We start from the raw sequence: 18,322 nt of genomic DNA, 5'->3' as shown, positions 1-18,322 counted from the left end.
GAGCTGGCTGAGGGACTGACAGCGGGTGGCTAGCTGAGTTACACTTCCTGTGAGAGGGCATTGCTGATGCTCATTATTAAAACTAAGTGAGGACTCCTTTTGTGTGGTGTCTCCCTCTAATTACTTCCATCAAAGTCATGGCAGGTGAGATTGATACCAAGACGAGGGAAGATGAAGCTATAACATCTTATTATGTGCCCTAGAAGAAGAGCACGCTCACATGCTTCTTTAAAGGCCTAGCTTTTATCTGTACTCAACCTTTTTTGATTGGAGGTACTTGCACTCACAAGTATCACTGTATCTGGTGGTCTGGATACACAAGTGTGTGAAGCCCTTTCAAAAGGGGAATGTTCCAAAAAGGCACCAACTGGTACATTCTAATTGTTATGTGTGAATGGCCTGAGAACAGTTCAGACACAGCATAACCACCCCAATATTAATACTCCTTCATCCAAGGTTAAAATTGGGGCAGTTCTGCTGCATTTGAATTGTTCCAGTTGCTGTCCTTTTGAAAAGTTCCCCCTTTGAAAGGGCTCCCAGCATTTTTGTGTGCATACCCTGGAAGTAATGGTAACTGTCTTTGTTGATTTAAGTCATTACTAATAATAGGGCATATACTTCTGTTTCTAGCTCTTTCGTTTGCCGTACAAAATTAAACCACCACTCTCTATTCTGTTTTCCTTGTATTATTTTTTTTAATTGTTTTTCTTACAAATGCCCATTAATTTGAATGTTTTCTTCTACCCTATCCTACTGTTCTGATTTTCTCGCGTGGTGGTCCCATGATATTATCTTATGTCTTCAATGGCTGTTGTCTTTGCAATCACTTCGAAGCTAATGACAACTCATCCATTAAATTTCCATGGATTCTGTCTCTTGGTTGCCTTCTCATTTCCACTTTACTTTTCTATTTAGCCTCTGTCCATCTATTTCTTAGTCAAACTTGTGATCTGAAGTTGTGTTACTCCATTAAACTAAGGAAGGTTGTCTCCATTTTTCTCTTAGTTCCCCCCAAGTATGAGCTGCTACTTCATAATACCTTTCTAAGATCAGGAACAGGACAGATATTGTCTATGCATACAGATTTCCTGTACCCCTTTCTCCTCAATACAAAAGCTGTCTTCTCTTTCATAAAAAATCAATTAAAAATTGTCTAGCTCTACTCTGAATCTTCTCTTGCTGTATCATATCTGTCTCCAGAAATTATCTTTCCAGACCATCCTGCAGCAGGATGCTGTTTCATGGTCAATTACTTTTGACCTCACCCATTATTTTATGTGCTTTCCTGCCGGCTTGTACATTCTGTACTATGTTTAGGTTCTACACTACTTTCACTCAGTTCTTTTTTTCTCCCTCCTGGCACTCCCTCCAGTTGTGCAAGTTTTAATTTAGTGAATCCATACAAGTATACTGGGTTAAAGTGCTAATTTGAAGAGTATACTAAGCAGGCAGACTGATTGTCTTCAGCTTTAGCCATGAATGTGACTATATTTTTCATCATTACTTTCTACTATTTTACCTTCCAAGATCACATTTCAGTACAAGTGTAAGATGTGGCAAACCAATTTAGTTTCTTCCTTTGACTGGGTAACTGGTGTAGTAGGTGTGGGGGAAGTAGTGGATTTGATATATCTTGACTTCAGTAAGGTTTTTGATGTAGTTCCATGTAACATTCTTACAAACAAATTAAGGAAATATGGTATCCATGAAATTACTATAAATTGGGGGCACAATTGGTTGAAAAACTGCATTCAAACAATAGCTATTAATGTTTTGTCAAACTGGGAAAAATGTATCTATTGGAGACCTACAGAGATCTGTCTTGATTCTAGTTCTATTCAATATTTTCATTAACAACTTGGAGAATGGACTAGAGAGTACAAATTTAAAATTTGTTGATAATCCCTAGCTGGGAGTAATTGAAAGAATTTTGGGGAACAGGGATTCAAATTCAAAATGATCTTTATAAACTGGAAGAAGAGTCTGATATTGATAAGATGGAATTTATTAAATATAAGTGCAAAGTACTACCTTTAGAAAGGCACAATAAATGGAAAATTAACTGGCTAGGCAGTAGTATTGCAGAAAAGTATCTAGGGGATTAGTGCAGGGGTGCTTAATCCCTGGCCCACAGGTCAGTTTCAGCCCACAGCCCCATGCCATCTGGCTCACTGGGCTCCCCACAGGTCTGGAAATTTGGTAGCAGGAGAGCGGTGGCATCGTTCCCCTACTGCCAAACCTGTGAACCCCTGGGGAGCCCTGGGCCCTATGCATTGGATCTGGTGCCTGATCCAAGCATGCAAGGCTGAGTAGGGTTGGTGTCAGGCCCCTGGGGCTCAATCCTAGTGCACAAGATTGGGAGGAGGCAGTACCAGGCCCATTGGACCCAATCCTGGTTACAGGAGCAGGTGGCACCAGGCCCCTGGGATCCAATCCCAGGGGCAGAGGAAAGCTCTGGGATTCCAGGGCCCAATTCTGGCATATAGGGTAGGGAGGGGCAGTGCCTGACCCCAAAATCGGCTGTAGCCCACAGATTTCCCCCACTCCACTCATCTGGTTTGTGCTAAAAGGTTGAGTACCGCTGGATTAGTGGATTACAAACTGAATGAGTCAACAATGTGACACTTAGATGTGTTACCAGGAGTGTCATGCGTAAGAGACGGTAGTACCAGTGACCATTACTAGTGAAGTCTTAGAGCAATGTGTCCAGTTTTATGCACTTCACTATAAGATAGATGTAGATGAATAGAGGGAATTGAGAGGAGAGCCATAAAAATAAGACATATGAAAAAAGGTTGAGAGAATTAGGTTTGTTTAGTTTTCGACAGGACTGAGTGGGTACACAATGGCAGTCATTAAATACTGAAAGAAATATTAAAAGGGGTGGCAACCAATTGTTCTCTTTGTCCACTAATAGAAGAACAAGCAATAGTTCACACAATCTGCAGCAAGGAAAATTTAGTTTAGATGCTGGTAAAATAAATATATATAAAAGAATATTTAAGCACTGGAAAAATTGGTTTATGGAGGTTATGGAATCCATTTTTGGATGCCTTTAAAAACAGATCACAAGTTATAATGAAGCTAGGAGTGATAAGTAGTAACTTAAGTGATAACATTTGGGATTTGAAATTACTGTTGCTTCCCAATGCTGGTTTAGCTATTTCATCTCAGACATGGAGAGCTAAATGTCCATGGCACTGATGATTTTGGAGGCAAGAGCAAAAGTAGGAACAATTTACATAGCTTGATGAGGAATAAATTAGGTTCTGATTGTGTCCTGGGGTTTATCCACAATATCAAAAACCATTAGATTCTGGGCCCAAAGCCCCATTAGCTACAATTTGCCTTGCATGAGAACGTTTTAATTGCTCTAAGAATGGTCAATATAGAAAAAGCTAAACAACATAATTTTCTGCCTTAAAATGCATCTAATAAAGTCCCTGCCCTGTCAGGATGCTTTCATGGAGAGTAAGTCAATATTAAATTGGCCATTCTTCTTAAAATTGAACAGCATCCACTGTCTACATGTTCAAAGAGATCACATTAATAGAGATCACATTTGGAACCCTCAAGTTTTTCAACTCTGGAAATGTTTACGGATAGGTATTACAAATCAGAATGATTTGAAGGCACACATTCTTATTTTTTTGTTCAATTTGGGAAGCAGTTTGGATTGTTGTCTTTGGGATTGTTTGGATTGTTGTACTCTTTTTTAAATAGAGTATTGGCCCCTCAATTTTACCAGCATTATTTTGGTGAATGCCAGTGACATTGCAGTGACATAAACAGATGAAACAGACTGGAGAATGGGGTCATTGTGTTTTGTTTTAAATAAAGCCCTCAGTCTGATATGAGCTCCATTAAAAAAAATCATTTATATTAATTTGGCTGATCAACCAGATCTTTGAAAATCCAATAATTGTGTATGCTTAAATCTTAAAAATCTCAGATTTTTCTTTGGTTTTATCCTGCAAACACTACTGAGCACAAACTGGATACTAGGAATACCTCTTTTTCTTTATGGTAGTGAACACTGTAGCCAGTAGGGTTTAGAGCAGCAGGCCCCTGGTTTAATAGAGTTGATTGATGTATCGAGTAATTTTGATAGATTTCAGGTGTTTCTTGTATTAATTTTTTGTGAGATTAGCAAAGCTGTTAAGTAGGTATGTTTTGTTCTTGATTAGCAAACTGACTCGTTAAGGCTAATAGGATTCCTGTACATTTGCCCCTGTGTACTGAAGGGAGTCCACATCCCTGAATATGGGACATGACTAGCTATCATAGTGTGTAGTTCTATTTTCTCATATTTCCCATAGTATTCTAATCTTCTCCAGATGAGTGGAATTGCATCCCTTTTTGCTTGACAGCCAAAGACAAACACCAAGCTGTCCAGAAGATAGAGTGCCATTTTATTCCTCTGTCGAAATTCCTGATGAGATGGGCAAAACATCAGGAAACACTCAAAAGAAGACCTCCTGAACCTCCAATTATTCTTGTTGGCATCTTTAAATAGATAAAGATATTTTTTTACAATAATTTCTTTTTTGGAGGTATATTAAATCTTTAGCACTTTTAAAATGTTCTGTTTTATTTAATTGCTACTTGGTCAAAGCCTAGATTTTATAGTATTCCTGATTTAAATAAAGTTATTTTTTCAGAATGTTGTATGTTTCCCCCTGTGAAAACTTTGGATGAAAAGGACTGTGTACTACACATAAAATAGCTATTTTAAAATATGTTTTAGACTGAATGGCTTAAGCCAACGTTATTTAATTTCATATTATATATTCTTTATCATATTGCTTCTGTATACTTATGGTAACATGTTTTAGAATTACTTATGCATACCAAATGGAGAAAAGCATATTACACACATTATTCAAAATATAAAACTATTAAAGTACTGCTATTCAAATATACCTTTTTGAAAGTACTGAATTAACAGTGCTTATTGGCTTAAAATATAAATGTTCTTATAGAGACAAGTAATATTTTTATTTTTAATACCCATATTCTCTTCCTGATATTTATACAGATGCAGTGTTTGTCCAGAAGAATTGTTAAATTATCTTTAGGAGGGTAAATATCCATTGTGATTATTTCTCTAATTCCCACAGCCATCTTTTCCTTTTTTATAGAAGAGAGTAATAAGTCACTATTTAAGGGAAGAAGGCCATTACTGCTTTTCTAAGTGCTGTAATATTTGTGGAAGATGATCCTGTGCTCCCTGTTTATCTCTGTAAATGCATAAACCTTGTATTGTGCCTATACACTAGCTTACTGCATCCAGAGTATGCTAAAAACAAACTTGCCTCCATTTTTGTGGTTTTGTTTAGAATAGTTGCATTTGGGATCATTGCCATCTACTAGCAGTGTGTTGTACATAGACATTCTTCAGAATGCAGGAAGTCTGTGCATCTGTTTTGAATTGGTTACCTTGATAATTAGGTGGAAATATTTAATAGTGTTAAAAATTGAGAAAGCAGTTTAAAGGAATGTAAAATATTGTATATATTCACATGCACGGTGACAAAATCGAATATGTGCAGAACAGTTTGGGGGCCTAATAAGTCCAAGTCCCGATGAATTGGTTCTTGACAGTTATGAATGGTGGACTAGCTGCATTAAAGCAATGAGGTAGCTAACAGCAGGTTTGAAACTGGGTTTGAATAAATCATCAACCAAACACATAACGGCATTGTAACAGTAGGCCAAAACCTGTACAGCCATGTGATTGCTAGTTGCCAGGAGACCATGAATCTTGGGCATTCTAAAAATATTGAAAGAATTTTAGCAGTCTCAAATTTACTGAACCCTTTAAAAAATATAATACATTTAAATATATTAAAATGTAGCTAGTTCAGTAGACTGCATATTAAGCTTTTCAGCTAAATCAGCCCCCACTGTATGTTGGTCGTGTATCTACATAAGATGCCTAAGTGTGCAGTAGCCTAGTTTACTACACAGTAAGCACGTGAGTCTACATGTGTGCATGCTTACTTTGCAGTAGAAACCCTTAATAGCGCATAAATTTGCCATTTGCAAATGCAGGTAGCAGATTTACATGGGATTAGTTACTGTGCAGTAATGAATGTGTAGACATGACCCAGGAGCATGTTTGCTTCTGGATCTGCCCTGCCACTGGGGGCAGGCCTCAGGCAAGCCCCAGGGCTCTGGGCTAGGAGCCTCTCCAGCCCCAGGGCTAGGCTGCCTCAATGGAAGCCCCTACCTCAGGCTTTAAAAGCCTGAAGGCATTTTGAGCCCCAGGGCACACCACTAGGGAGCCTAAGGGCACTCCAGACTCCTGTGTGCCCCTGGGCAGGCTGCAGCCTAACTGTGCCAGCCTACCTGCACCCGAGCATGGCTGCCAGGACTGCACCATCCAGGCCAGCAGGGTGTTGCAGGCTACTGCAGCTTCTAGCCAAGTCTTTCAGTGCCCAGGCCCAGCTGTAGGCAGCTTCACTTGCCCTCAGTGCACTCACAGCAGCCTACCTTGAGCCTGAAGGTGCTGCGGGCATTGTTTCTGCTTTGTGGCTGTCAGTCCCATGCCATGCCCCTGCGCCTGTGCTCACCACTGGAGATCCAACTGGTCCAAACTGGTCCAAAGAGGAGACTGGAGACCTCATGGCACTGCCACCCACACCGGGGGATCAGCGGCCACTGTTGCGCCAGGGCAAGCCCCCTATGTGCCACACTCATGGCAATATGTGCTACCACAGAGGAACAGTCAGAGGCCAGGGTTCTGGCTGCCTGCCTCCAGACTTTCCCCACTAGGCACCCTCCTACCACCCCACCCAATGCCAGACAGCCCACAAAGGACATTGTAGGTAGTTTTCATGGGGAAGAAGGTTTTTTTTTTATTGTGGGTGGTAGAGGAACAGTTTGTTGAGGGGTGATGGGGGTTCTGTTGGGGAGGGAGGGGAGAGGGGTGTTCTGGTTGATGTGAGGGAAATATAAACTTGTTCTTGTGAGATATGTGTACAGTGAGTGTGGTGCTGGGGGTAGATGTGCGGGGAGGGGATCCATGGGTGGTGGTGCAGGCAAGCTAGAGTGGGGATTGCAGGAGAAGATGGTTAGCCAGGCCCTCCCACATCCAGTGCCTTGGTCTCCACTGGCAGGTGCATGGCTCTTCTGCAGCCTCGGTGGAGGGGCCTGCTATCACAGGTGGTGCTCCTGTTGCCAGGCATCCTTCTCACACTGTGCCTCCTCTACTCAGGCCTTATGGAAGAGCTCCCCCTAGGCCTCGCAGATGTTATGCAACGCACAGGCTGCGACAATGACCTGGGGAAGGTTGTCGGTGATCTTGAGGCAGGCAATGAGGGAGCACCAGCAGGTTTTGAGGTACCCAAAGGCGCACTGCACTAGAGTGCAGGTCTGGCCCAGGGAGTGGTTGAAGTGAGCCTGGTGGGGATCCAGGTGCCAGTGTAGGGCTGCATAAGCCAAGGCAGGAGCGGGTAGTCAGGGTCCTTGATGAGGGGACAGCCATGGTGCCCAGCTGCAGATTTAGCACCCCTGACATGAAGCAGCCATTCTCCACCAGGCTCAGCAGGCTGGAATTCCAGAATTCATGGGTGTCATGTGCACTGCCCAGCCGGTACTCATGTTCATGAAGGCCCTGCAGTGGTGTGCAATGGCTTGGAGCACCATGGATTGAAAGCCCCTCCAGCTGTAGTAGGGATGGTCTCCAAGGGGTGGGCAGGTGGTGGGGATGTTGGTCCCATCCAGGGCCCTGATGCACTGAGGGAATCCCAGGGCATGAAACCCCACCATCACTGCCAGGGGGTCATGCACACGGAGCATAGTGTCTGCCAGTATGTCCTGGAGGGCACTGTACACCTGCAGGATGGCCTTCCTGGTGGTGACTTTGCCCATGTCAAACAGGTGGTTGATGTACCACAGGGTGGCGGGTGTGGCCAGCTTGAGCAGGGCGAGGGCCAGGCAGATATCTGCAGGGAGGGGTGGCCACATGCTGCTGTCCTGCTGCTCCAGGTGTGGCCAGAGCTGCTCCATGAGGTCCCAGAAGGTGGCCCAGGTCATCCTGAAGGCCTCCAACCACTGCTTGTTATCCCAGGTGTGCTGGATGATGTGCCACCACCGGTCCTGGCTGGCGTGGCAGGCCCAGAGGTGGCGGGGCTGGAGGTCCAGGGGAGTGATGGTGGCCCTGGAAGTGGCATCCTGAAGCCCCTCATCAGCATCCCTGCCGGTGGCAGTTGCACAGTGGTAGTGGTGCCCTGGGATGGGACACTATGGCTAGGCAGATGGTTGCTGGTCATGGGGGGATCTGGGTGGGTCCAGACAGCCATGGGCCAGGAGGTGGTCGGCACAGCCAGCCAGCAGGGCCAGTATGGCAGTGAGCAGGAGCCCAGGGCACTGGTTATTGCTGCCAGGGACAAGGGCTGGAGCAGCCATAGCGAGAGGAAGCAGAGTGGGAAAGGAGAGAGCTGCTGAGTGCTGCCCCTGCACTGGGCACACTGCTCCTGGCCAGGGAAGTGGCTGGCAAGAGAGCAGCATGCGAGGCTAGCTTTTGAAGAGGGCTGCTGACTGCCGGCAGCTACAGCCAGACCCTGGAGCTCCCCCCAGTGGTAGCAGGGGCCCATTGCAGGGCTGCAGGAAGTTTGGTGCTAAGAGCAGCAAATCTGCTCCCTAATTCCTGCATGTAGAGATGCCTGCCTGGGAGTGCTTAATCTGCAGAAGGTTACACACAAGTAAACTGAGCCTGGATCAAATGCATAAGTAGAGGTGCCCAAAAAGTAGTATATTTTAAAATCCAAAACAACTTTTAAGGTCTTAAATATAATCATTCAGTATTATCATAAGAAATATTCATAAGAATGTCTGCACTAAAAATGTTGCATGGCTTAGGTCTCCCTCCTGCAGTCATGTCTTAGCTAAGTAACTCTAGGTTTGAGAGCAGTGCCTTTGAGTTTAAAATCACTACTTTTTTGTGTAAAGTTAATCACATGCCTCTGTGTTTCTAAGATCAAGAGTTAAGATTGTTTTTGAGATTACCTCACTCCCAAAATAAAATGATCAAGTTGTATCAGCAGTAGAAGCATTACAGAAAATCCATTCCATTTTTTTAAACTTATTGTAGCGGTGGTTTTACTTGTGTAGAAGTGGTGGTGGGCCTGATTTAGAACAGGACCTTAGTTGGACCTCCTGACTTGTGGACGAAATTTTGAATTGAACTGCAGGCACAGCATAATAGTCGTTAGAAATTTATCTAGCTGATTTGTGGGCACAAATAAGCAGGGAACAGAATGTTTCCATATAGGCGGTTCATCTTGTTCATGAGCCATCCTTTCAAGAAGAAGGCAGCATGTGCTGCATAACTACTGCATGCCACACATTTCTGGGGAAACTGGTTAACTGGGAGACTGTTCCTAACTGTTCCAGGGGTTCAGTTTTTTGTTCTGCAACAGATTTCTGCAGTCACCTTGAGTAGTGAATCTCTCTGGGCCTCTGTTCCCCTTCTGTAAAATGGAATTAAGACTATTTTGCTGCCCACAAGGATCCTGGGAGAATGAATTATGCAACTATTATAAGGCTACTGCATACAGTGGTGAGTGTATGAGCAGATGTTTGGATGATGTACTAGACTTATATTAAAAGAAGTAATAGGAGAAAACCTTAAAAAATCTGATTCAATCAAGTGTAAATTCCTACTGCATTTGAATTATGTCTTAGTAGATATAATGAATACACCAATTATATTCTTTTGTAAACTAAATTAATACAGATTTAAGTGTTCCTTTTAACATAGTACTTTTTATGAGAGGTTCAATCAACTGAGACTTTCCTTTTCAGAATACTTTTCTTTGCATAAAGCAGCTACATTATAAAAAAGGCACTAGCCAGAGCTTTAGGAAAGAAATAGAGTGAATGAAACTAAGGGCATGTGAAGAACAGTCAGTATCCAGCAACAGCAGCAAAACAGTTTCAATTTTCTGGATTATTAATTCAAATTCAAACGCACATGCCAGTTAAAATTAAAGGCCTTTTTTTACGGCTCTAGTTTAAATTAAAGATTATATTCTGCTCCACAAGTCTGAATTAAATAGCTTATTTTGCACACCAAGCTCTCATTTTAAAGCTAATAAAGAAAAGACATAGCATGTACGTGCAAGCTTGAGACAGGAAGGTTCTAAATTACTACACCTGTTTCACTTGGGAACTACTTTATTAGTGTTACAAAACTTGGCTTTCAATTTGGCAGTCAGAAGCACATTTAGAACAAGCATTTCTTTGTTTTGACAGAAAGACTGCGGTAAATGAATGACGTTTGAGGTAGGTGTGAAATGTGAAGGTACAAAATTAACTGGTAAGATAATTACTGTTCTAATTCTGCATAAACAAGCGTTTTGAAAATCATTAATAGTTCAGGGAAATAATGTTAGTGATTAAATAAGGTGGTTTGCATCACTGAGCACAACTAAGCTGCTTTAATTACATTTGAAAGCAAGGGAAAGCAGCTAATTAAAATTAGCACAGGGTTCCTGAATGACCAGCATTGCATTGTTGCCCTAACCTGTTTAATTGTGTGTTTATTAATATGTCTTTATTTCCTCTTCTTCTACATTTAACAAAATTATTAAAGAAATGTAAACCTGTAAGGTGAACATGCCTATGTAGTTATCAAAATATGCATTGTAGATATAACCAGGGAATTATTTACAAGGTAAGCTACCATCATTCAAAAGTCATAACTTTGTATTAATAATATTTTTTCCTGACTCACATCCACATGTCAATCACATCCATGGTCTAGAAAAATGGTACTTGGCACTATTTCTGAAATGTGGCATTTTGTAACTGTGTTATTTTTAACCTCTTGAATACTAAGTTGTTAGATAAAATATATGCAATAAATCTAGAAATAATCAATAATGAACTATGGAAAATATGGGATGAGAAACACTATATAAATTAAATAAATCCTTTGTTGATACCTGAGTCATCCCCAGCAAAACTTGTACTAAAGTGGTCACCTGCAGTAGGTAATGTTTCTTAATAGTAATAATTTAAAAAATCAAAGTTTCAAGGTAGCCAGTACAATGTAGCTTGCCCTTTAGTTAAGGACTATCCATACTGATTCCTCACTCCTGCACCTCCCTAAACCCTTTAAGTAATGATTTAAGATGTCTCACTGTTTTTAGCATGAAGACATGTATAAAAATTAAATAATAAATAAAGCCAACTATCTTCACATTTTTAACAACTGCACAATATAATACAATGAAGACAACTAAAAATAGATAAAAATGCTAATTTATATGTTATATTTAGGTATAATCAAGTCAAGTTAAAACAGACACGATGTTTTCCACTTTGATTCAGTATTTATACTGTACCTCTGATGTGAAAGACTCAGATGAATAATAATTTACATACATATACATTTTAAACAGTAAAAATTGGTGAAAAATATAAAGTTCTATATGGAAAGGTAGCAGAACCTAAGAAAGCAGGTTAAATCATGGGAATTATGCTTATGAAACTGATAAGCAATTAAAACAAGAAGTTCAAAATTAACTCCATGAATAAAACAGAATATTCAGCAGGCATTCCATACATTATTTTATAGTAACATGCCTCTATGAACAAGCAGACCTGGATTCTACTACGTGTTAGATGGATATAAGTAAGGATTTCAATGGCATTTTACTGCTTTACCCCAATGTACATATTTAGCTGATCAGATTGTAGCTCAGAGTACATAACAACCACAGGAACTTTCAGTGTAATATCTTCAAGTATTTGGTGCTGTGCAAGGGGTTAACATTGTTAGCATTCAATATTTGAAAACATTAAATGGTAGGGGAAAATACCCAGAAGGGCTTTTTGAATAGCAGAAGTCCTACAATATTTTTAAAAATCCTTCTAAATACTAAAGAAAACCAAAACCCCAACCAAACACACACACATACACATGAGAAAGAAAGAAATGAAAAGAAGCTAACAAATTAAACAAATGACCTAATTAAGTCCTTAAAAGAATTTTTAGTAGCATCTCATTGCCATAACAACCATCTTGCATCATCAAAGGAATACATGACAACTTCTTAGTAATCAGTGTGGGATATAATTAATGGTGGCATTTCCTTGTGTTCTGGCAACAGGGATAAATAAAAGTTTGATTTTTTAAAATTACAAAATTCCTAGTTCTTTTGGCCCTTTGGCAGGTCATGATCATTGAAATCATGACTAAAGCCTTTCATTAACCCTTTTCTAAATTATTTTCTCAAGTTAATATCAGTATAAACATAAGTCACAAAAATGTGGTATGTTTAGTAAAGAAAATGGTATGCTTGGTAATCTATGTTACTAGATACTTGTGGTACATATACTAGCTTTTAATGTTGCAACTTCTACTTATTTAGTGAATTCAAGGGAGGAACCTTGTATTTGTACCCATGTGAGTAACAAGTGTGTGACCCATATATAGGTAATCCAAAAATATTTTTTTATGTTCAGTTGCATCATATTAAAATAATGTAAAACAGTGAGACCTCCAATAGCCCAGTGTAAAATGAAATTCTACTGTTGAACATATTCTAAAAGAAGGTGCTTCATAATTATCATTATACTGTTTGTTCTACATATAGCTCTTTTGAAATAGCTATATTTTAGTGGGTGAAGACAACCCAGAAAATCAACTTTCTTACAAAAACTTTAATAATCTGGAGGCATTTTAATGACATGGTGCCAGCATTTTCAAATATTGACAGATTTCAGGGGGCTTTTTGTTACTTTCCTTTCACCTACAGCCAACAGCAAAAAGCCTCAGTTAGGCTCCAGGAGCAGTGAGAGATACGCAGGTGAAAGCCCGCTGAGCCCCTGCTCCCCCGAAGCCCCCCAGAGTCCCCCAGCAGCCATGGAGCCCCCCCCCAACCCCCAGCACAGCTGGAGGTAAGCGGAACCCGTGGTGGGAGGGCGTTAACCCAGAGAGAGGGGGAGGAGGTGGCTGAGTGGGAGCCAGGCCGGGTCTCACCCCACCCAGGCCCCTACTTCGCTCAGCCCCCCAGGGAGACATGTGACCAGAGCGGCGCAGACAGGCTGTGCAAATAGGCTGTGCAAACAGGCCCACTCATGCCGGTGCATGAGTTAGCGGAGAGTTTGCGCAGGAGGGTGTGCAGGAGGGCCCAAGGCCCTGCCTGCGAGCCCCCTAGGGTAGGCATGCTGTGGATGGGCACTCACTGCACCCTCAGGATCCCCTCGGGGTCTGTGGCCCCCACCTCTGGCACCTCAGAGATGGCCACCCAGACGGAGTCCATGGTTCCAGGCTCCATGCAGACAGAGCCCCTGGCTCTCGGCTGCTGGGGCTGTCTGTTGCTTTTTCAGGCTCTGGGGCCCGGAAGTATGGCCACCTCCCCTTGTGGAGTCTGCTCCCTTTTGGGGTCCCTGGCACACTAGCTGGAGGAGCTCCAGGCCATAGTCCAGAGACTGTGTGCTATCAGGGACTGCGAGCAGGAGATAGACTCCTACTGCCAGGCCCTTCTCCCCTGGGAGCTGGAGAGTAGACCACGGTCTCCCTCCAGGACAAGGGAGGACTCTGGGACCTCTCATTCTGTCCAGTCAAGGGGATGGACCAAGGTGGTCAAGGGCCCTAAGGCCTGCCGCACCAAGGCCTCTGCTCCACTGGAGCTCAGCAACAGGCATGAACCTCTTGCAGCACCAGCAGAGCCTGCTAAGTTGCCAGCTCTTGCAGGCAACACAGGCTCAACTGTAGCTACCACCACCACCCCCTCTCTCCCCAAGACTAAATGCAAAGTGTTTGTCATGGGAGACTCCATCCTGAGGGGGCAATCTGCCGCCCTGACCCCTTAGCCTGGGAAGTCTCCTGCTTCCCAGAGGCCCACATCTGAGACATTGCAGAGAAGATCCCTAAGCTCCTCCAGCCCACAGACCACTATCCCATGCTCCTTATTCATGTGGGCACCAATGACATGGCTTGGCGCACTCCCAGCCAGGCCATGAGGTGCTACAGGGATTTGGGAGCGGGACTAAAGGGTCTTGGGGCACAGGTGGTGTTTTCTTTGATCCTCCCAGTCTCGGGGTATGGGCTGAGGAGAGAGAGGAGGATCCAGGTAGTTAACCAAAGACTGGAGCCCTGGTGTCATCGGGAAGGCTTTGGCTTCCATGACCACAGCCTACTCTTTGGTGAGAGAGGCAGTGAGCTGCTGGGAAGAGATGGCTTCCACTTCTCTCCACTGGGGAGGAGGCTCTTCTCAGCCAGACTGGCTGACCTGCTCCATTGGGCTTTAAACTAAACCCGCTGGGGGACGGGGGACTACCGCCACTTCTCAGCAACCCTTGCAAAGCCAGCAGGCCAAGGCACTTAAGGGAGCCCACCCCTGCCTCATCCCTGGTACAATCTGTGGGCAAGACAAGAGACCCCAAGGGGACACTTGCCTGCCTGTACACAAATGCGAGGAGCTTGGGGAATAAGCAGGAGGAACTCATCCTCCTGCTTAACACAAATAATTACAACATCATAGGGATAACGGAGACCTGGTGGGATTCCACCCAGGACTGGACCACGGGTATAGATGGCCCTGTACACAAGAGATCGAGTAGATAAAAAGGGCGGGGGTGTAGCTCTCAATGTCAAGGAAAGCTACACATCCCTGCAAGCTGATATTGGCAACCAGGGTGGAAGACTGGAGACCCTCTGGGTTAAAATCCATGGGGAACATGGCACAGGGGACACAATGGTGGGAGCCTACTACAGACTTCCCACCCAAAGTCAAGAGCTTGACCAGTAGTTCTCCCGGGAACTGGCTGAGGCCGCATGCTCCAGAACCATGGTTGTCATGGGTGACTTCAACTACCCAGACATCTCATGGGAGGATCACTCAGCAAAATCCAAGCAGTTGCAATGCTTCCTATCATGCATGCATGACCTCTACCTGACTCAAGAAGTCTCTGGGCCAATGAGAGGTAAAGCACTGCTTGACCTGGTACTGGCAACTGGCGATGACCTAATCGGTGACCTAAAGATCGATGGGAAGCTGGGTGACAGCGGCTGATCACCTTCACCATCCGCCGTAAAGCTGGCAAGTCAGTCAGCAACACGGAAGCCCTTGACTTCAGGAAAGCCGACTTTGAGAAGCTCAGGAGACTTGTCAGTGAGGCCCTAAGGGACCATGACCCCGGGGGGAGGGGACTTCAGGAAGAGTGGTTGCTCCTCAAGGGAGCAATCCTCAGTGCACAAGCTAATTCTGTTCCATCTCGGAGGAAAGGCAGCAAAAGGGCACAGCAGCCCCCCTGGCTCTCCAGGGATCTAGCAGACCTCCTGAGGCTAAAAAGAAAAGCCTGCAAAGGATGGAGGACGGGATTCACCTCCAAAGAGGAATATTCTGCACTGGTCCAGTCCTGCAGGGAGCAAACCAGGAAAGCCAAGGCTGCAACTGAACTCCAACTGGCTTTGAGTATCAAGGACAATAAAAAGTCCTTTTTCAGATATGTGGGGAGCTGGAGGAAAAGCAAGGGCAACATTGGACCCCTGCTAAACTAGATGGGACAACTGACAACTGACGACCAGGAAAAAAGCCAACTTATTAAATGGGTACTTTGCATCGGTCTTTCATTGGTCCCATGGGATGCCCATACCCGCCATGGGACAGGGTGGTCTGGGTGCAGGAGATCCCCTGCCCTCCATCTATGCTGACCTCGTGAAGGAGCACCTTGAGAGGCTGGATACCTTCAAGTCAGCTGGCCTTGACAATCTACACCCCAGGGTACTTAAGGAGCTGGTGAGCATCATAGCCCAGCCCCTGGCATGGATCTTTGAGAAGTCCTGGCACTCTGGTGTAGTGCCTGAAGACTGGAAGAAGGCCAACATGGTGCCTATCTTCAAGAAAGGGAGGAAAGTGGATCTGGCAAACTACAGGCCCATCAGCCTGACCTCTATCCCAGGGAAGGTTTTGGAAAAGTTTATTAAAGTGGCCATCCTTAATGGACTGCCCGACGCCAACATCCTGAGGGATACCCAGCACGGGTTTGTTGCAGGTAGGTCTTGCTTGACCAATCTCATTTCCTTTTACGACCAGGTGACATCACCAGCACTAGGGAGAAGAGATTGATGTCATATATCTTGACTTCAAAAAAGCCTTCAATCTGGTATCCCATGATCACCTCTTGCCAAAACTGGCCAACTGTGGCCTTGGGTCCACCACGATTTGGTGGTTGGGAAATTGGCTCTGTGGTCGGACCCAGAGGGTGGTAATTGATGGAAGTCAATTGTCATGGTGCCCTGTGACAGTGGGCACAGGTCCCCAAAGGCTCTGTCCTTGGACCCATATTGTTCAACTTCTTCATTAATGATGTGGACATTGGAGTCAGAAGCAGACTGGCCAAGTTCGCCAATGACACCAAACTCTGGGGCAAAGCATCCACACCTGAAAACAGGAGGGCGATCCAGGCTGACCTGGACAGGCTCAGCAAATGGGCGGACGAGAACCAGATGGTGTTTAACACTGAAGAAAGCAAGGTTCTCCACCTTGGGAGGAAAAACCTGCAGCATCCTTATAGGCTCAGCAGTGCTACGCTGGCTAGCACTATGGAAGAAAGAGACTTGGGGATCATCATCGACCACAAGATGAACATAAGCCTTCGATGCGATGCTGCGGCTAGTAAAACAAGCAAAACACTGGCTTGCATCCATAGATGCTTCTCAAGCAAATCCCAGGATGTCATTCTCCCCTTGTACTCGGCCTTGGTGAGGCCACAGCTGGAGTACTGTGTCCAGTTTTGGGCTCCACAATTAAAAAAGGATGTGGAGAAGCTTAAGAGAGTCCAGAGAAGAGCCACACACATGATCAGAGGTCAGGAAAACAGACCTTACCATGACAGGCTGAGAGCTATGGGGCTCTTTAGCCTGGAAAAGCGCAGGCTCAGAGGCAATCTGATGGCCACCTATAAGTTTATCAGGGGTGACCACCAGTATCTGGGGAAACGTTTGTTCACCAGAGTGCCCCAAGGGATGATGAGGTCAAACAGTTATAAACTACTGCAAGACTGTTCCAGGCTGGACATAAGGAAGAATTTCTTTACTGTCTAAGCCCCTAAGCCATCGGAGGTGGTTCAAGCACCTACATTGAACACCTTCAAGAGAAATTTGGATGCTTATCTTGCTGGGATCCTATGACCTCAGCTGACTTCCTGCCTCTTGGGCAGGGGGCTGGACTTGATGATCTTCCAAGGTCCCTTCCAGCCCTGATATCTATGAAACCTAGACTTCATCTGCTCTTGTCTCTAAACTGCACTCTTTGGGTGCAAGAACTGTGTCTTTGAATATGTTTTGTAGGAACCTAAGAAATTATGGCAGTCTGATGTTCAGGTAAAAGCATAATAGGATCAGATACACAATCCATACAATTGTGCCTCTTGTTATGCCACACATGCATGGCAGGAGGTGTGATTGTGGGATCCAGCATTAGATCCAATCATGCCTTACCGCTAGTGTCAGGGGAGCTTGGGATCATGATCCTGGGATTCCCCTGCACTGGCAAGTAGCAGGCTCCCATAGCTGGGAGCCCACAGTTGAGAGGGGTGCAGCCATAGGGGTGCTCTATGCACTCTCATAGCTAAACACTTGTATCTGATGGAGCCATGGGGGAGCACTTGAGGCCATGGGGGAGCACTTGGCTACATTGATTGAATGTGTGGGTCACAACTTAAGGCATGATTAACTAGTCAATCATGATTGACTGGTTAATCATGCTTTAAGTGTAATATGTGACAAGGGCCTAAATAACAACTACCTATGATCTCCATTAATGTTTGATTGCTACACTTTACAACACACATGTCTTCACAGGACCCAGAGGTATCCTAGTTTTACAGAGATAGGCCAACTGGCTTGCCTAAGGTCACACAGGAATGAATAGAGCATGAACTTGAACCTCAGTCTCTCAAGTCCTGGGCCAATGTCTCAATCATTGAACCATCCCTCTCTTAAGCAGTAGTTCAGCCTTGTCTTGATATCCTAAATCAGGACATCAGTGCTGTCCATAGCAATGAACTGTTTATAGGTTAATTTATAAGCTGTTTATAGGTTAATTTATCCCTCATTTCATTCCACCAGACATGTACGGGCATTATAAATATTTTGTAAATGAATTTTACAGGTACGTTGAAGAGGCCAAATGCTAAAAGATGCTGGGTCCCTTGTGCTATTCAGTGAGAGTTTCAAATGCTGAGATGTTTGTTTATATTTTAACAGAACATTATGAATAAAGAGCTGATGTAAGAGGACGCGGCTGATGCCGAGGAAGTGCCAGACAGGATTTTGACATTTTACGAGGTAAGCAGAGTG

The 18,322-nt window shown here is 44.1% G+C and overlaps 1 long non-coding RNA gene across 1 annotated transcript in view; it reads left to right on the top strand.

Moving 5' to 3' along the window:
* The window catches only part of LOC106739145 (uncharacterized), a 141,465-nt gene that overhangs the window by 92,652 nt on the left and 30,491 nt on the right, over window positions 1–18,322 (top strand). The window contains exon 3 of the long non-coding RNA XR_002087561.2: window positions 18,230–18,310. This is a non-coding gene — a long non-coding RNA (uncharacterized LOC106739145). The remainder of the gene's footprint in view (window positions 1–18,229; window positions 18,311–18,322) is intronic.

Source organism: Alligator mississippiensis, chromosome 5, assembly GCF_030867095.1.
Source record: "Alligator mississippiensis isolate rAllMis1 chromosome 5, rAllMis1, whole genome shotgun sequence".
Classification (NCBI taxonomy): Eukaryota; Metazoa; Chordata; order Crocodylia; family Alligatoridae; genus Alligator; species Alligator mississippiensis.
The sequence above is the reverse complement of the archived record's forward strand: the minus strand, read 5'-3'. Positions and strand labels throughout refer to the sequence as shown.